This window comes from Vulpes lagopus, chromosome 1, assembly GCF_018345385.1.
Source record: "Vulpes lagopus strain Blue_001 chromosome 1, ASM1834538v1, whole genome shotgun sequence".
NCBI classification, from domain to species: domain Eukaryota; kingdom Metazoa; phylum Chordata; class Mammalia; order Carnivora; family Canidae; genus Vulpes; species Vulpes lagopus.
In genome coordinates, this window is record NC_054824.1 from 105739120 (window position 1) to 105759224 (window position 20105).

Sequence of the window (20105 nt, forward strand, 5' to 3'; positions counted from 1 at the left end):
GGCTGCATTAACTGTTCTCTTCTCCTAGTGAAGTCACCCCCAAGATGTACCGCTCCCGCCCCCACACTCTATGCCCAAATGCCAGGCCTACCTGTGTGCCCTGTCCTCTTTGTTCCCACCACCCCACCAACTGCCTGGCCCAGAGCCCGGTGCCCAGCACAGAGTAGAACTCAAGAAACACTGGTGCGAAGTTTTTTTTTTTAAGATTATTTATTTATTTACTCATGAGAGACACAGAGAGAGAGGCAGAGACACAGGCAGAGGGAGAAGCAGGCTCCCTGTGGGGAGTCCGATGTGGGACTTGATTTCAGGACCCTGGGATCATGCCCTGAGCAGAAGGCAGACGCTTAACTGCTGAGCCACCTGGGTACCCCAAGAAACATTGGTTTAATAAATGAATGTTGACCATATGATTCATTTTTCCAGAAAGTTCAATGTAAAAATTATTTATTCTACTCTTAACCCTTAAACATGTAAACATCTTCCAGGCATCCTGCAAACAGTAAATCAGAAAACTTAAAATGCTATCAATCTGTCTGCAGTCAAAAAACTCCAAGGACTGCTTTAATTTAAAAAATAAAATAAAATCATTGGGGACGTCTGGGTGGCTCAGTGGGTTAAGTGTCTGCCTTTGACTCAGGTCGTGGCCCTGGGGTCCTGGGATCAAGTCCCGCATCGGGGTCCCCGCAGGGAGCCTGTTTCTCCCTCTGCCTGTGTCTCAGCCCCTATCCTCTCCTCATGCTCTCTCTCTCTCTCTCTCAAATAAATAACTAAATAGAATCTTTTTTTATAAAAACCATTGGGTAAAAACCAAGACTATTACATAAGCAAAAGACTGGAAACGACCAAAATGACTATCTATGAGGGGGCTGGTTAACAAAGTCAAGGAAGACCCAAACAATGGAATCTACATAGTTGAAACAAACAAGCAAAAAAAGAATCAAGAAGTTCTTTATAGTCAGATAATCAGATGTCCCAGAAATTTAGTGTTGCATGTGAAGTAGAAAGTGAAATATAGTGTGTATGGAATGTTCCCATTTGGGTAAAAAACTTCAAAAATACAGACATACGTGGATATACACATGGGCACACGGAGACATATTTTCCTGTATATTCATGACATCTCTTCACACTGAAAAACCAGTGACAGTGGTTACCTCCATGTGGGGGAACCAGGAGAGGAGAGAGAAGGATATTCCATTTTGAATACCCTTTTGTACCTTTTGAATGTTAAACCATGTAAGTGTTGACCTATTCAAAAAAATTAAATTAAAAATTCAAAGCAAACAATGTGTGGAAGAGTAATAAAAAAATCTAGTTTAGGAAAACATAAGAGAGAATTCCTCCTTTAAAAAATGGTTTAAGGCAGCCTGTTGTTGAGTCATCTGTAAAACGTGAAGACAAAATCTGGGAGGCACCCTTCTGTGGCAGAAAGGATGCCGTGGCAGGGGTGGCCGCCCCTGCTGCCTTCCTGGATGACCTGGGAGTGGAGGGGCCTTTCTGACCCTCAGTCTCCTCCTTTGTGAAAGGTGAGTGTTTGGACCAGCTCTTAGTGCAGGCCAGCCCTTTCCCCACATGGGAGGAGGAGCTGGCCCTCGGGTGGATACACCTAGTTATTTGGTGACAATCTACTTTAAAAAGAAAAGATGTGGGATCCCTGGGTGGCGCAGCGGTTTGGCGCCTGCCTTTGGCCCAGGGCGCGATCCTGGAGACCCGGGATCGAATCCCACATCGGGCTCCCGGTGCATGGAGCCTGCTTCTCCCTCCGCCTGTGTCTCTGCCTCTCTCCCTCTCTCTCTGTGACTATCATAAATAAATAAAAATTAAAAAAAAAAAAAAAAAAAAGAAAAGATGTCCTTTAAAAGGAGAAAGAGGGATGCCCAGGGGCCTCAGTGGCTGAGCATCTGCCTTCGGCCCAGGGCATGGTCCCAGAGTCCCAGGATCCCGCATAGGGCTCACTGCAGGGAACCTGCTTCTCCCTCTGCCTGTGTCTCTGCCCCTCTCTCCATGTCTCTCATGAATAAATAAATAAAATATTTTATTAAAAAACCTTTTTTTAAAAAAAATTAATAAAAGGAGAAAGAGAGTGCCCCACCCACCACATAGGAGTCTGTGGCAGGGAGATAAAAACCTCAAATCCCTCCCTACCAGAGTGCAATAAAACCAATGTGTCTCACTTCAGGAGCTTAAAATACATTTGCAGACACACCCTTCCCTCCAAACACACCTGCTGCCTTTTTCTTTCCTCTTCCCACATCCTCTCTGGACAGGCCGAGTGCCCAGTTATGACAGAGCTGAAATATTTCCTTTTTTGTTCTAATATTTCCTGCGTGGACCCTCCCCTGTTTTATGGCTGCCATTCACACTGCCATCTGGGATGACCCAGGAACAAGAAGACGCTTCATGACTTAAAGACAATGAAAACATGTCCTTTTAAAAATAAATAAATAAACAATAATAATAGTCATGCTCGGCCACTTCTATCCCCAAAACACAGCATTTACATAAAGAATCTAAGGCAAAAAGAATCACAAGGGCAACTGACTGGTGGTGATTGGGTCCTGGCATTGCTAAAGAGGCTTACGTGTACAAATTGTCCGCACAGAACTTTCTATGGATGCTTGAGAACGTGGGGGCCTGGACATCCTCTCCACTGCCCTAAATTTCTCTTCAAGCCCACCTCCACCCTCTTCCAACTCGGGAAGGCACTGAATTTATTCTGCTTGCCTTTTGCTCATGGGAACCACAGGGGTAGCTCATTTTGCACATGGCAAAACTCAGGCCGGTGAAGGTGAGAGGGCTGCCCCGGGCCCGGGCTCCAGCCAGGACTCGAGGGCCTTCGCTTCCTCCCCAACTACTGGCTTTCCTGCCGTCCTGTCCAGAGGCCTGGCGCACTGCCCGCGGTGTGCACCCCACTCCCAGCCTGGGGAACACCAGCCTCCCCAGACTGCTCCCCCTCCACCCCCGGCCCAGGCCATGGGCTGACTGGGTAGCCCCAGGGCCAGCTGAGCCCCCACAGTGTGCCACGGTGGCACCTGCAGAAACGGCGATCCTTTGGACACATTCAGTTAAATTAAATGCATTTCCTTTTTCCTTCTGTTTCCTTTGACTTTTTTTTTTTTTTTTTTATGTGGCTACTGGGAAACTTAAAATTACATAGATGACTCGCACTATATTTTCACCAGGCTGCGCTGCTCCAGGTCATATGGTCTTACCCGGTTAGCTCCCAATCAGCAAAACCAACCAGCCCTATGTGCCACTCTCTGTGTGGCCAGACATTCTCTATTCTAAAGACCGACCCATGTCCAGGAGTGAAGGAGTAAAGAATGCACCCCTGCCAGCGACATCTAAAGTCTCAGGGTGGTTCCCACAAGTGTATCTCCCCTTCCATAGCAGGGACAGAGAAAGGGATTCTGGAAGCCCTCAGGTGACACAGACTCTACCTACATGAGCGGTGGCTTCCCTGCGGTCGTCTTTCCTAGAGACAGGATTTTTAGCTCTTCAAGTATAGTGGTAGCTTGGGGAGGAAGAAGGATACACTCTTGGATGTTTGGGTGCCCCCAACCTCATTCTTCACTCTCCTCCCTTCAGGTTAGGAGCAGAATTCACAGAACCCACGACTAACAGTGGCTTTCATGTATGCATGCCTGTCTTTGCTAGGAGTCAGGCTGAGGGCTTTGTGTGGTGTATCATGTCCTCTCCTTTCCCACCCACCTCATGAAGTTGGTGTTCATAGTTTTCCAGATGAAGAAACTAAAGCTTTAAGAGATTTGACACCATGACCAAGGTGACCTCAGGAAAGTGGCCAAGCCATAAGGATTCAGGTCTCCTCAGTTCCAAGTCCCATGCTCCTCACCATCACTTGACTTCTTGAGGTCTCGGTTTCTTAACCTGTTGTATGGCGATGATACCAGCCAAGAGACGGAGTGGAGCCCTGGGGCCCAAGGCGACCTGTCCTCCCCTAGAACTAGATTCTGGGCTCATGAGGAGCCACCATTTTGAAGGGCCCCCAGCTCTTGCCATTCCCTCTTCCTGGGCTCACGAACCCTTGTTGTGTCAACTCTGAGTCTGCCCACAGCCAACTCTCCTGTCTGGGTGCCCTCTACTTCTTGCCTTCAGGGAATTAGGTCCCTCCAGTCCCTTATATCAAGACTCCATCTAAACATCACCTCCTCCAAAAACCCACCAAAACTACCAAGTCAGAGAACTGCCTCTCATGTGGCCCTTTCCTGCTTCCCAGGATGTAATGATCTTCTTCCTCATCCCTTCACCCCCAGCGCCCTGCGCTCCCTCCCAGCCAACCTCAGTCCCAAAAGAGGCCCTGACATGGACCGGCCTAATCGTGGTCCCTCCTCCCACAGGAAGGATTCTGCGTGGCAACAAAGCCCCCAGGCTCCCGAAGAAGCAAAGGTTGTCTCTAAACAGCCATGCCCTAAACACACTAAGTCAATGACATGGGTTCATATTTCTCAAGATTCTCCTGCTCTTCTTATTTTGGGGTCAATGAATGATCAGTTCATGTGCTCTGGGTTCATTTTCTTACAGGTGTGTAATGGTTAAAGTGTGACATGTGACTTGAGAGAAGGCTACACATCTATTAAAATACATTTCTACAGACCCAATGGCGCTGAGAAATGCAACTGAATGCTCTGTAAGGAGACATAAACCGGAGACATAAACACCATAAACCAGTAGCTCCTCACCCGGTGACCAAGAGAGGCCAGGAATGAGAGGTCCCTTCCAAAGCACATCCTCCACATGCTGGAGGCAGGGACTGTTCTCCTCATTTAAACTCCATTAGGTAAAGTTCACTAAAATCTTCCCCATCAATGGAGAAGATGCAGAGAATAGATTTTCTTCTAAATATCAGTGGTTCACAGTGGGAATGGCTCAGGCTTCTCAGGAGAAGAAGCCTTTCTGTTTATTAAGAGATGGCCTGGGTTGACAGAAGCTCAGAAAACAATGTGCAGGGGGATGGGCGTGTGTGTGGGCGTGGGCGTGTGTGTGTGTGTGTGTGTGTGTGTGTGTGTGTGTGTTTTGGCGGGAACAGAAAAAAGACTGGAAGGAAATGCACCGAGATCGCGGTGTTGTCACAGTTTGGGAGTTTAATTTTACAACGTTTCTACATTTTCTGAATTTTCTACCTTGACTCGCGTTGCTTTTATAATCAGAGAAGGAGCAGTAAACCGAATGCTAATCGTTTTTTAATTTCCTCAAGAATCTGTTTTTACAGGCACCATTTCAGTGGGGTTTGGAAACCAGCAGGGTGTGAAGCACAGATGAAATCCCCCATTCCTGCAGGGCTGAGTGTACCCCTTGGCCCTGAAGAGAAGCCCTCCCTGCATCCACGCTGGCAGCCAGCTGTCCACAGCTGTTCTGAGGAGGCAGCAAATGAATGGTGCTGATGGAAAAACACAACATTCCTGACTCTCCAAGGATGGCATTCTGCTTGGAACTCTTGCTCACCAAAGAAGTAAATAAACAGAGAGAGAGGTGGCAGCCAAGCAAAAGCCAGAGGAACTTCAGTCCTGGAGGTGGGTCAGCTGCCTGGGCCCCTGACTCCTCACACGGCATCAGGAAAAGGAGCCCTGTGCCTAAAGCCAACCAGCCCTGTGGAGTCAGGGCTACCACCAGCTGCCTGACTGTACCCCCCACCCCCGGCTGTGCCTTGTCAGGGCCACCTCCCCTCCTTGCCATGAGCAGAGCATCTGGGAGCAGGTTTCACTCCTGCCTCCAGGCTGAAGAGGTCCCAAGGTTGAGGCACCTGGCTGGTTCGTCATCACAGAGCCCCAGCACTCACGGGCAGACCCACTCATTTCTTGGGGCACCACTCCCTGCCCGGCACTGTTCTGGGGTGGGGAAGATGATGGGGGACCAGAACAGGCAGGGCCCCTGCCCTACTGGAGCTTACATTCCAGTGGGCAAGACAAGCGATAAACAAGAAGAGAACCAAGATCGCATCCCAGACACAGGTGGGTGCTGTGAAGCATCTGACAAAGGGAGGAAGGTGGGGGGACCCAAACGTCAAGGCCGGGGACCAGATGGGGGGAGATCAGAGGGAAGGAGCGCACCAGATGGAAAGAACAAGCGAGGACAAGCGCGGGAGCATGATGGTGTGCTCCAGGAACCACGGGGCCCAGCAGGTGCTGTCCCGGGAGTGGAGAGTCGGAAGGCAGGTGGAGCCACAGGAGGGTGAGCAAAGGAGCATCTCACCTGCCTACTGAAAGGAAACCCACTGTGCATGCTTGGTGAGGCGGGACTGGGGAAGGGCCACCACTGTCCCCTGCTCCCGGCATCTCTGGCAGCACCATAGCCCACCCACTGGGTCCAGGGCTCCTCTCACATGCACTCTGATCGCGCCTCCCTGCCCTCCCGACACCAAGGAACCCTGCTGATGGCAAGGAAGAAGCAACCCTGACCGACGCCCACCCCGCCACCAGTGCCCCCCGACCCCGGCACTGGCCTAGAGAACGTGTGCAATACCCAGGACAGTGCTGCATGCTGAGGATGTGACAGTGAGCATCCCACCAGCCTGCCGGCGGGAGCCCCCCGCTTGTGATGCCCGCGCCAGGCTCACCGGGCACCGCCGTGGTCCCGGAGCTGCCTCCCCCCCCCACCCCCCCACCCCCCGCCACCTCTGCACCTCGGGCCTCCCGCCTGCCTTCTCTCCCTGGCAAAACCTGCTGCAAGCCCCTGGAATGGTTCCGATGGGAGGATTAATTCAGTGCGAGGAGCTACACAGAGAGATGAGCACTGTGCCTCGCTGCTTCCCCCACAGCCCACCCTCACTCTTCCGACCACCAGCCCAGGGAGGAAACATGCCCCATTGCAGCGACAAGGCTATGACCAGTGGAATGGCAGATACTATTTCTCTGAAGACAACAGAGACTCGGGTGTTGGTCCTAAGAGTGCGGAAGGCAAGGGGAACTGTGAGGGGCTGGTCCAGGGTAGGGTTGGGCGGCGGGGGGGGGGGGGGGGGGGGGGCGGGGAGAGCCCCACACCTGCCCAGCCAGCTCACGGTCAGGGGGAACCACATGTGATACGCCACTTTCACAATCTCCTCTCGCATAAAAATCACTGTTACCGTTATGCAGAAAAGCCAAGGACCCCCACTTTTGCAGATTCTTAAGTTCTGCTCTGTGAGATCTCTGGGGTATGCTTCATTTCTCTGCAAACAGTGGTGACGGGGGTTGGCGGGAGAGGTCAGTGCCTGAGAAAAAGTGCACACATAGAGACTCTAGGAAATCTTTGTATCTTAAAACCTCAGAGCAGCTCAAGTTCCCCAGAGCCCTCCTGGGGGGCCTCTTCAGCACGGGTCAGGGTTCGCACCAATACCCACCATGCAGTTGGGTGGCAGATTTCTTCCAGTAGGGCACGGCCATCCTGGGGAGGAGTCACCACAGAGGGTGGCTCCAGACCCTTGAGTCTCTTCTTCCCAGGAGGGGAAGAGGGGTTATAAATAGCCTGGACTCTTTCAGCCCTCCTCAGGCACAGATCCCACACCCCCGTCCCAGCCTCAGCCAGCTGGTCCCTCCTCCCCCAAGTTCCCACAGCCTGCTATAAGAGGGAGGAAACGGCTCACCCACTGTGGGGGTGGGGCAGAAAGCCCTGCCGGCCCCCATCAGAGCTGGTGGCCTCCCATCAATTATAACCATAAGCCCCGCCACACCTCCGCACCCTGCTGCAGTGGCAGCACTGGATAGAGGCAGGGGGGCAATATGATTAGGGGGGCCTCTTACCCACCTGGCCACCACAGAAACCCTGAGCTACATGCCCAGAATGTGTTAATGCACCCTCTCCTCTCTGCCTCAGCTCCCCCACCTGTAAGATGGACAAACAGCGGAACTCCCTACCATTGTGGGGATGGCCATGAGCTGAGATACACGGAAGCCAAAAGGCACTGTCTACTGTAACCCTGCATTGTCGTGATGACGTCAGACCTTGGTTTCTCCCACAGGAGCCCAAGAACAGCTGTGGGGACACTGATTCTTATCTGTTCATAAGAGCAGAAGAATTATATTTGGTGGCATTGTGTTGGCCTCGAATTCTTGATACCGCGTGCCCTTGACAGCAATAAAACTTACAAAACATTCTCTCTCACCAGACATTTCTGACTAATACAGACTGGCATACACCGCACCCAGACGTATTTTGATTTAATATGGTTCCACTGGACTGCACACGACAGTGGATCCCAAGGATGAGCATTGCCCTAGAATATTTTGGTGGGGGTAGGGGTGGGAGTGGGGTGGGGTGGGGGTTGGGAAAGCTCCCAACCATCATTCTGTTTACCATTCGAACCATTCCCATCCATACACACTGGTAAGAAACAAGTGGCTAAGATCTAAGTGGCCAACTCCTAGTTCTTTTTAATTAAGACACTTTGTTTGCTCAATAAAATACGGCATAAAAAGCATTTACTGAAAACCCACTCATTGATGTCTAATAGCTGTGTCAAATACTCATAACAACATTTATTCCAACACCCCCAGATAATTGCTCATCTTTCTCATTTGGTATCCACAACAGCACAACATTTGTGTCCAAGTGTAATTGATCCAGAATTGGGCTCCCTTTCAAAAATATCTGTAAAACCTAATTACCAGGAAAACAGAGTTCTGGCATCCTACGGAAAGAGGGTGCTTCACAATGAGACAAGCTGCAAACTCATCTTGGCCAATCAAGCTGCATTATGTTACAAAAGGAGTTTGAGGAATTTGGGGTGAGGAGGGAGCAGGAAAAGTTGGAATAGAGTCAGATTGAAATCTTCAGTGATAGTCCTCATTTTTTTATTTTCTTAAGCCAAGGGCAGAGAATAGGAAATATACCACATTAGTTGGCAAGCATGGACATAGAAAGTACCAGATAATGACCTCATGATGGGCTTGGGGTGTGGGGTGGCATCTCGGACCTCAGGCCCTGCGAGGCCTTGCTGAGGGAACTGTGTCCACCCTGGTCTGGGAGGCTGATGTCATTTTTTTTGTCTCCCAGGATTACTAACTGCCATGGCAGGTCACTTTCCCTTGGGCCTGAAGCTGCTCATCTGTAAAATGAGCGTTCCTCCTATCTTTAGGGCATCTTTCTGCTCCAAAATCCTGTGACCTTTTCTTTTAAAGCAAAGGGCACGCTTGCTTTCTACTCCAGTACTCTGTGGGGTTGGGGGAGCAGGGAGTGGGTGCAGGGGCAGCAGGGATGAAGGACTCCGTGTTTCCAACCAACTCTCAGGCATTTCTGTGCAGACTTGCACCAGCTGGGTATCAGACCCATGCCGAGGATAAAGATTTCTTTCAGCCCAGGACCGACCTACCAGGGTGGTTCTAACCTCGCTACCCTGGACTCGACAGCAGGCCAATGGGGAACTGGGCCAAACCACCGGACTTCTTGGAGCCCCCCTCTCTCTCTCTCTCTCTCTCTCTCTCTCTCTGCACATCTTCCTCTTCTGAGGCGTGTTCCCTTCCCACCTTCATCTTCTTCTTTCTGCCCCCAGAGGCCCCAGAAACCCCAGGCCCGGCTCCCCTCGTGCCTGGCCCCTCCTCGCCTAGTTTGGGTATCGGCCTCCACAGCTGGTTTCAAAGGAAAAGCGTCGTTGCCGCTTTGCTTTTCTTTGGCTCCTCCTAGCTCTCCGCCTAATGAAATCAGACAGGCAGCCCGAACAACAAAGCAGCACAGCGGCCAGGGACCCTCGGGTTTCCGAGGGGCAGGGGCGCGCGCGGCTAGGGCTAGAGCGAGGCGCGGCGCGCGGCTCCTGGGCAGAGGCCCTGCGCGGGCTGCCGGCGCGGGCGCACGGCCGGGCTGGCCTCGGCTCCTTCCCGAGGCACGCAGGGGCCCTGCGCCTGAGCCCCTTTCCGCAGCTCCCGCCCGACGGCCGCGCGGGTCGGAAGGGCCCGCCACGAAGCCCGGGAGCCGCGTCGCGGGGTGCGGGTCCCCGACTTTCCGGGCCCCGCCCCAATCTCCAGGAGGAGCCGGTGTGAGGCGCGGATGCCAAACTCCCGGGAAACCGTCACTCTCCAAAATGCTCCCGCGCCCTCCCCGCAGAAGTGCGGCAAAACTTCTGGCAGAAGCCACCTGTGGCTGCCGACAGGCCCGCCCCGGCCCGGCCCGGAGGCGCCGCCGCGCCCGGGGCCGCACGCGCCCGCACAAGTTCCCCGCCACCCCGCGCGCCACTTCGCTCCGGGCCGCGGTGCCAGCCAGGAGGCGCGGCGCCCGCTCGCTGGCTCGCTCCCGGCCGGCTCTCCCCGCCTCCCCCTCCCCCGCCTCCTCCCGCCGCATGGCTGCCGCTCGGAGCCCCTGAATCGCCGGCGCAGCCCCCAGCTCCTGCCCGCCGCGCCGGGGCGCCCCTGCCCCCGCCGGCGCCCCGGGGCGCGCAGCCCGCCGGCCTCCTCGCCACAGCCCCGAGGCGGCGCTCCGCTGCGGCGGTGCGGAGCCGCCCTGCCCGGGAGCCCCGCGCCCCCTGCCCCGCCCGGGCCGCCGAGGTGCGGCGGAGACCGTGACCCCAGCGCCGGCGCCCGAGCGCGGCGCGCGAAGCCACTCACCTCCGCGCGCGCCGGCCCCGCGCGCCTCCCGCCCTTGGCGCCGGCCGCGGTCCTCGCGTCCTCCGCCGCCGCGGTCCGTGCCGCGGTCCGTGCCTGTGCGCCGAGCAGCGCGGGCCGCGCTGTCAGAGTCTCGTGGCGGGGCTGCGCCGGCGGGTGTGGAGCCGAGCGGCGGCGGCGGGTGCGCGGGCAGCTCCTCCCTCCCGCCGCGCCTCCGCCCTCCGCGCGCCCCGCCTCCCGCGCCGCGGCTGTCAGCCCCGCGCCCCGCGCCCCCCCCGCGCCCCCCGCGCCACCCGCGCCCCCCGCGCCCCCCGAGCCACACCCGAGCCACCCGCTCCGGGGGCGCACGGGGCGGAAGGGCCCGGATGTCTCCGGCCGCCTCCCCGGCGCCCCCTCCGCGCCCGCCACACTCGCACTTGCTGCGCCCCGACCTCCTCCCCGGCTCCGCGGAATTTCTATTTCGACAGCAACTGTGGGGGGGCGGCGCGGCGGGGGCGCCCGGGGCGCGCGGAGGCGGAGGCGGCGGGCGGCCGGCAGGACCGGCGCGGGGGCGGAGGGGGGCCGGGCAGAGCCGCCATCCGCTCGGGGCTTTTTTTCTTTCTTTCCTTTTTTCTCTTTGCCTCCTCCAGGATTTAAAGGGACAGCCCCGGCCGAGGCGAGGGCCCGGCGGCCGCCGTTTCCCCGGTCTCCAGACGCCCTCTGCGGCCGCCGGGCCCCCCGCGCCCGAGCACCCGCTCCGCCGCCGGGTATTTTTAGGTCCACGCCCGGCCCGGGGCAGCGCGGCCGCAGAGCCTGGCTCGCTCGCCCCGCGCTCGGCTATTTTTACAGAGTCCGGTTGGGGGAGGAAATCAGACAACTCGGCAGATGCTTTCCCACCCGAAAGCAGGGAGGAAAGAGCGAGGGCGAGAAGTTTCCCCAGTGCTCTCGGGATCCCGGCGACTCAGAAAGGCAGCGAGGCAGGTCTCCGCCGGAGACGCTCGGGGCTCGCAGGCGCTGGGGCGCCGCACCCCGCGGGGGAGCCCTGCCAGGGGCCGCTCGGACGCGGCGTCTCCCTCCCTCCCCGCGCGGCGGCCCCGCACCCCGCGGCCCCGGGTCACTGCCCCGAGCGGCCTTACGAGGCGGCCTCGCGAGGCATCCGATGCTGGCCCCGCCCCCACGGCCCGGCCCCGCCCCCACGGCCCGGCCCCGCCCCCACGGCCCGGCCCCGCCCCCGCCGGTCCCGGGCTCGCGGGAGAGTCCAGGTGGGACCCGCTGCGCCGAGCGCTGACGGGCAGCGCGAGGGGCCGGCCCCGGGGAAGGGGGCGGGGGCCTCGGCGGGGAGGGACGCTGAGGCCGCCGCCAGCAGCCCGGGGCAGCCAGGGACCGGCTCTCCTCTCTAGGCGGTGGCCCGCACCCCCTGCGCCCTGGGGCGTCGGCACCCGGGGCCCGGGCGCGCCCACCTGCGGGTGTCGGCCGGTCCTCTCCGGGCCCCTCCGTCAGGCCCGCCGCGGGCAAGCTTGCGGCCCCCAGGCTCCAGCTTGGGGCTGAGCTTTCCCGAGCCGCGCCGGGCGTCCGGGACCGCGAGAAAACGCGTCCCTTCCTCCCCGTCCCTGCTCCCTGCTCCGGCCACTGATGCGAGAGCAGCGGGGCCGCCGCCGTCCGGGTAACGTCTTCAAAGTTGGAGATGCTCCAGGGTATCCATCACAGAAGTCACAAAAATAAATGCGTGGACCTTTTGCTTGGCACTGATTGCGACGGTCGCTCATTGGCATGTTTTGTTTTGTTGACCGTTTCATTCGTCGTGTGATAAATGCACGTTGTTAGGCACCACGTCGAGGAGAGGAGGAAAACACTCTGGAACGGGATGTGACGCTGGACAGCAAGGTGCACACGTGAAAGGGGCATCTGGGACATCGGGTTGTGCAGATCATGTTTCATCTGCTAGAGAGACCTGACTTTTCCTAACAAGTAAAGGTCATTCATTAAACAGTTTGAATAACAACCGTATCCAAACTGTCCAAGGGCTTGTCTAGGGAAGTCAGTCTTAGAAACAGTTTCAGATTCAGGATATCAGATTTCCAAGCCCTAGAAGCCATCACCCTCCTACATTAGGTTGTCACGCTCCTTTCCTTTCATCAAAGGGCCTTTGGCAATTTGGGGTACTGCTGACCCAGCCGGTGTGGGGAAGCTTCTAAGCCAGAAGCACGGGGGGGGGGGGGGGGGAGCTTCTGGGGAGTACCTGAGGATCTCAGCCCTGGAATGGCAAGGCACCTGCAGACGACGGTAGGACTGCGATTCTGGGGCTGAGGGCAGCTACAGCCATGCGAAGGGTGTTTTCTTTGACAAAAGAGGGATTTTGCACTAAATTAGAAATGTCTCTAAATCAGAAAGATTTTCCTTCTCTGGGTACAGGTGGCTCCAAGCAGATGTTTTTGCTTTGGCCACTGAATGGGTTTCCATGCCATGAGCTACGGGAGGAGGGCTCCATGTTCCTGACAGTGAGCCTCGGTGTCACTGAGCCTAATCGCACAGGCAAAAGTTTTATAAACGGAAGAGCAATCAGGATGAGAATGGTCTGCATTGGTGATATTATATAGAATGTCTTTGAAGAAAGCAGCTATTACGCCACCTTTATGATTTTTGTTCATTTGATTTTTTTTCCCCACAAGACTTTGAGCTCCTTCCTCATCTTGGCATCCTCAGTGCCTAATACACCTACCACTTAATAGGTGCTCATTAAAAGACTAATAAATCAAATGAATGAAGCGTCATTTTAGAACAGTTGAGTAGATGGTGGTAACACATAAGGACAGAGATCCGGAGAACATTGGAAGAGTCGTTGGCAGTTTATTTGTCTATATGTAAGTGCAACGGTGGACTTTGCCATAAGTGATGGGATTTACAGGCTCTTCTACTTATTAGCCATGGGACGTAGAAAAGCGTGTCACAAAAAAAAAAAAAAAAAAAGAAGAAGAAAAGCGTGTCACTCATCAACTCAGTTTCCAAATCTATACAAAAGGGATAATAATGGGAAATTTTCAATCCCATAGAGATCCTGGAATGACCAGATGAGAAAAGCTGCGGGCAGGTGTTGCCCCATGAACAGCATGCATTAAGGAGCTACTGTGTGTTGAGCATGGTGGAGTACATTATAGTAAATTATCAATATTAGTTGTCAGGACAACGTCATAGAAATGATCAGAGAAGTGGGTTCCAAGTTTTGCCTATGTCCCAAGGATAGTGAAAGGCTGGTTCCAGAGAAGGGGGAAAGGAAGGGAATTAGCATTTACAGAGCTCCCTCTAGAAGCAGAACTCATGACAGGCGCTGTTGTATGTGCCTCCTGACCACCATGCGAAATGTATTTCGTGATCATTTATTGATGAGAAATCTGGCGTCAGTAGCAATGGTGAGGACCAAGGTCCCACAGAGGAGAAGTGATGGAGGCAGTGTTGGGACCCAGGTTTGTGAGTTCAGGAATTCGGCTGCATTCTACCCAGCCGTGCTGCCTCTAGAGGAGAAAGAAGAGGCTTTGAGGAAGTCAAGGCTGAAGAGAATTATAAGATAACCATGGTCCAGGTCACCACGAGGCAGGGTGGGGCAGGACCCAGTCTCAGTGGAGAGAAACTGAGACTGGAAGAGGTGGCACATGACTCAGTCCTTTATGTTTGGATGGTTTACATCTCCCTGTTTTAATTTTTTAATAATTCCAGATTTTCAGAAAAGTTAGAAAGCTAATACAAAGGATTCCCATCTGCCTTCACCTAGATTCCGCAAATGCGAACATTTCCCATGTTTGCTTTATCTTGCTGTCTCTCTATATATGCATGGTTGTCCTAAACTGTTTGAGAGTAAGCTGAACAGATGATGGTCTTTTACTGATAAAGCCTTCAATGAAGGTTTACCAACAATTCTTACATAATTAAAATCGGGAAATCGCCTTCGATAGTATTATCTCATCTAAACCATTCCTAGCTATCGCCAATTATCTCATTCATGGCAAAAATGAAAGACATAAACTCTGATCAGGATTCAATCCAGGATGGTATATTGCATTCAGTTGTCATAGCTATTAGGAGGTTATTCTTATTATTAAAAATAAATGTTATCAATTTTAATTTCTTCTTTTAAATGGTCATATGTGTAATGGTCCATATGGGGTCATGAAGACAATCTCCTTGCTCAACCTTTACACAGGTTCCTCTGATCCCTCTTTCTGGTGAGGCCTCACCCTTGGGCCCCATCTTCAGCCTGCCAAACCCAGCTGTAGCAAGAATCCTGCTAAGTCAGTTTATCCCCCCACCCTTGATTTCAGATAGCCCCAGCTTGCCTGTAGCAAGAATCCTGTTAGATCAGTTGAGCAAGAATCCACCTACCCTTGATGTTAATAATTTTCCATCCACTGACCCCTACCCTTTCTTGGCTACAAATCCTCATTCCTCTCCTGTCGTGGTCGGGCCTGATCTCTCTCCCCTGTTGCAATACCCCTTTTGAGTAGTCTCGAGGAGTCCTACTTACCACTTTAACAAGTGTTAGAACAATTTCTTCTTTAACAGCACCAAAGAAAATATAGAAAAAATTAAAACCCATCTGTAATTGCCCACCAGATATAACCTTAATTAATCCGTGGTTAATTCAAATGTATTAATAGTCAATTTCTTTTTAATGTACATGTGTAATCCAAGCACACAACCACCACCCCCTTCCAGGGGCCAGCTTGCCCTAGAAAATATTGAGGATATACAAGTTCTATTTATCATTCCTCCAGAAATTCTTCCTCCATGTCCCAGCTTGGCCATAGCCCACCTTGCCCATTAGCTCCTAACCCAAAACCCCAGTTACTACCTCCCTTGAAAAAATGCTGCAGCCCCTAATAGCCCTAAGAAGAAGCTGATGTGGGCAAGCCACACCCTGCATACCTATCTCTTTTGTTTGCAACATGAGGGCTTACAGAACTCTACTAGCTAACAGATTTGATAAAGCATTGCAGTAGCTCAAGAGAATTAAAATGTGAGACTGGACAACCAAAACTGCAAGAGATGACTTACCCCACATTTCAGGGAAGAGCCACCAGGCATTCAACCCTCCACAGCGGGTCCCTTGAAGGTGCACCTCGCTTCCAACCTGGCGCCAACTTTGTTCATCTGCCCTTCAATATGACTCTCCACAGGAAAGCCTAGACCCTGACCTCGGGGGATGGGCTTTCCCTGGGGCCTCTATCCCATCATTTTCCCAACATATAGTTCACAAGCCTCGGTTGGTCAAGACATCTGTGTGACACTCTGGGGTGATGGTAGTTGAGTGGTCACCAATGGGGCTCTTCAATGACGGCCATTGGCATTCCAAGTATGGCGGAGCAGCTGAGCAAGCCAGGGCAGGTGAGGTCCACAGGCAGTTTTAGCCTCCTTCAAGATCTTCCCAGTTGTCTGAGTTGCAGGTGTGCGAGTAATTGTTGAAGCCAGTGTGCACACATGCACATTCCCACACACATCTTCAAAGACAATTCTCAGAGCTGATTCAGTCTAAATCTATGAGGATCAGAGAAACAATTTGCTAATTACCTCAAATTTTTCAAAATGCCATTGTATTACTTCTCTGCAGTTAGTATATCACATATACATATTATATAGTATATTATATATATTATTATATAATAATACTTTTATGCTTTTTCTCCATGCCCCACTCCTTGAGTTTGTATTGTCTTCATGCCTCATTCCTCTCCTGAGAATTCCCAGGTGGAAATCACTTAGGGCCCCCGCACCTGGAATTTCCCTTAGTTAGCCAAGCACCAGGTCAGTGCTGTGCAATTATCCTGAGGATATGATTTAATTGAGAGCCCTCACTCTGCTCAGAGGCTGCATGAAAGAAGAGGACTGCTTTTATTTAGGATGTGCAGGGCACGAGGCAAATATTTGTTGGAAAGTGCCTGTCTACACAAACAACCTGGTTTCAAAATGCATTACAAAATCCATGGCCCATGTGAAGTATAGTGACTTAATGATGGAGATTTAGAATGATGGGTAGAGAAGAGGTATTTACATATTTATTTATTGTTTCATCAGTGCACATAAAGACTCTCCATAGGGTCCAGGCACCCTCTCTTCCTGTTCAAGTCCAGAATTCACTTTTTCATTTCCTTTCGTGTTCGCTAGCGCCAAATATACCGTTCTTAGTTTATTTCATATTCTCCACCCTGAGAAAAAGGTGATAATGTCATTAGTACTCATAATGCCATGTCTCTTCAGAACCTATTTGTGTTGAAACAGTGCAGCTCTTCTTGCCTCTGCAATTCCCTAATACCATGGACTCACAGCATTGCATCATCCATCCCCTGGTCTGAGAACACTGACTTCCAATGACTCTCAAAAGCTGTTACTGTGCTTTGTTGATGAGAACTTCATGCTAGTCTTACCCAAAGTATGCAGGCAAATGTGAGCCATCATTCACTTCCAGATCATGTTAAATTTCCTGTTTGGAATTATATAGTATGAATCTAAAACAATACATTTTCCACCCCTGTCTTCTCTTAAACTCCTGAGGCTGTAATCACTGCATTCTTAGCACATGGTCTCTTTTATTGTTAACCAAATGGATGTATATTTGGTTGAAGGATATTCCCCCCAACCACCCCCATCACCCCCACCACTAAAATTCATGTCTACCTGGAACTTGTAAGTGTGACCTTATTTGAAGGTTTTTACAGATGTGATCAAGTTAAGATAAGGTATCAGGTATCAGTGTGAGCCCGAAATCCAGTGGGTGGTGTCCTTATAAGAAGAGGGAAACTTGGAGATGCAGAGACACTCAGAGGGTAATGCCACGTGAGGATGGAACAGAGATTGGAATGATACATCTAGAAGCCAAAGAATACCAAGGATTGCTGTCAACATGGAAGCTAACAAAAAAGCACTGAACAGGTTTCCACTCAGAGCCTCCAGAAGGAACCAGCCTTGCTGACACCTTGATTTTAGACTTTTGGCCTTCAGAACTGTAAGAGAATAAATCTCTACTGTTTGAAGACACTGAGTTTATGGTAATTTGTTGCAGCAACCCTAGAAAAGTAATATGTCCTGCTTTCTGCAGACTGCCACCAGCGGGAAGGAAAGTGGGAGCCTGTGGGTGGAATGAGAAGAGAAACTACTTATGCAAGGAATATCTATCCTTTGTCCAACATGGGATAAGACTGATCTGGAAGAGCATGACATTGCATATTAATTAGAGGTTAGAGAGACACTGATGAGAAATGCCCATAGGCGTTCTAGAGCAGTGGTCTCAAAAAACACTCCCATCCCTAGACGACTTTCTGCTCTGTGGCACAGAGCCTACTGAGAACACAGGGTGGCTTCCCTGGATGCTGGGGTGGGGACACATGGGATAAAGGGTGCCTGCCACCGGACCCATGACCCCCAAATGTTATAGACCAAGAGTAGCAGCAGCTGCAGCAGCACCGTGGCCTGATTGCATATAAGAGTGAGAGCTAGATATGCAGGTACATAGACATGGCTCAAGGCCAAGGGTCAGCAGTGGACCATCAGTAACCTAGAGCCCCAAACTCACCGTGCATCCTTAAGAGCCACCACAAATCAGCATGTCTGAACCTTTTTGGTGGCCCAATCTCACATAAATACACAAAACAAACACCACACTCCTCAGTAGGAGCTATCTACTTACCAGGCCATCTTACCCTAGAGTGCGGGAACCACTCTATTGGTGTGAGTCTTGGAGCTCTTTGGGACATTCTAGTCCACCCCATGCGTGGGGTAGAGGGTCAGGGAGTTCTTGAAGGGGAAAAATAGGGTCTGGCTGTTCTGGTCTGGGCTGTGGGCAGCGTACCCAGCTGATCTCATGCACATGAAGAAATTTAGGAAATTTTGATGAAGGTACTCCAAAGCCAGGGGCCTCCGGGAGCTCACATATGGGGCAGGATCCTATTCGTGAGGGTCTGACAAGGACTCCCTCCTTGATCAAACTTTCATTAGACTCCTTCAGTCAGAGCAAGGAACTTACCCTGTTGTTTTTCCAAATAGTTAAACAGATGTGACAAGTCTTGAAAAAAAGCACATCCCAATGTAAAGGCAATGCAACAAATCTACAAAGGTAAGAATTTGCAAAGTTAGTTTGCAGAAGCAGCAATCTAGTGCAGCTGTAGCAGATGTAGCTGATATGGGAAAAATAGAAAGTACAAACGGAAAGGTAGGTAAATTCAGATCAGGAGGGAATTTGAAATTAGAGTTTCAGTCTGTGATCAAGGAGGAAGTCTCAGGGGCTTGAAGAGAGGAGAAATGTGATCAGAGCCAACCTTTAGGGCGCATAGTGCCTGGAGATGGGGAGAAAGCCATTGCAGAGGCTGGTGTGCATACAACCAGGTCTAAGAACAGAAGCAGTGAGAATGGAGAGGTGATGGCTGTTGGATGCCTCGAAGAGTCCAGCAGGACGATGGAGACGAGGAAAGGTATGCTGCGACTCGGGAAGGATCTAGCCTCCTGGCTGTCATGAGGACAAACGTTTACTCATCATATAGATGGGGCTGTTCTGATCCTCGAGGCTCCTGTCTGTTTTCTGAGGTGGAAGGTAGAAAAAGTGTTCCTTTTTGCATTTTAAAGATGGGGAAACTGAGGTTTACCAAGTCATGAGTTGCCAATGAGACACTAGAAAATTGGATCCCTTGTAGTGCAATCTGGATAGAAATGTAGGCACAGGGCTCTGGCGCTCTGGTATGTCTCTTTGAACGTGGCAAAGTCACCTCACCTGTGTGCACCAGGTTGAGGGTGGTGGGGCAGGGGATGAGGGAATGTGTGCCTCACACATGTGTGTGTGTGTACGCATGCATGTGCTCCTTGGGCATGTAGGTGAGGAAGGTAGCACGTGCGCCAGCTGGATTTCTCTCCCAGGAGGTGATGATGGGCATCAGTGCTCCCTGGATGGCTTCCTCTTCCCAAATAAACAATCATATGACACAATGTCTGAAAGCCCAGAAGATTTCCTGTCTCCATTGGCCCAGTGCCCTGCCTGCTGCAAACCCCAAGCCAACAGAGCTATCTCCAGCCCTCCACTTCCCTCCGCCCTAGGTCTCTAGCTCCAGGACCCAGGGAACGCCATGAGCTCACTGTGCCTGGCCTGCTTGGCACCACCTCCGTGAAGAGGCTGGACGTTCTTCTGCCAAAGAAAACCCAGGGGCTGGGCCAGCAACCTGGACTTCCTCCAAAGGCTGGCTCAGCCACATTACCTACCTCAAGGCTCCATTCCTCCCAGGGGTGCTACTTCCATCAGAGTCTACCTGAGACACTCCACCGTTACAGAAAAGGAAGTCATGCTTTCCAGGGACCATTACCTTCTCCCCACGTTGCAGAGAAGCCAGCAACCGCGCAGGCAGTGAAAAGGGAGCGGGTGGTTTCTGACCTACAGAATCCATTCATTCTTTGAGGTTAACTCTGTGACCTCTCACTTCCATCCCACCCAAAAAAGTGCTAGCCAACAGCTTCTCTGTGCTCCCACCACAAACGCGTGCAGTGTTATTAGTCCTTTGCTGCCTGGGAAGCAAATAGATCCCATCTTTTGGTCTAGGTCTGACTGATGGGTCGTAATTGCTTGGTTGC

General features: G+C 52.4%; 1 protein-coding gene across 2 annotated transcripts in view; it reads right to left on the bottom strand.

The window, feature by feature from the left end:
- ZBTB7C (zinc finger and BTB domain containing 7C) overlaps positions 1-10715 on the bottom strand; it is a 332612-nt gene extending 321897 nt beyond the window's left edge. For both annotated transcript variants that reach the window (XM_041759841.1, XM_041759832.1), the window contains exon 1: positions 10533-10715. The gene's annotated coding sequence lies outside the window, so the exon portion shown is untranslated. The remainder of the gene's footprint in view (positions 1-10532) is intronic.
- Positions 10716-20105: the final 9390 nt, after the last annotated feature.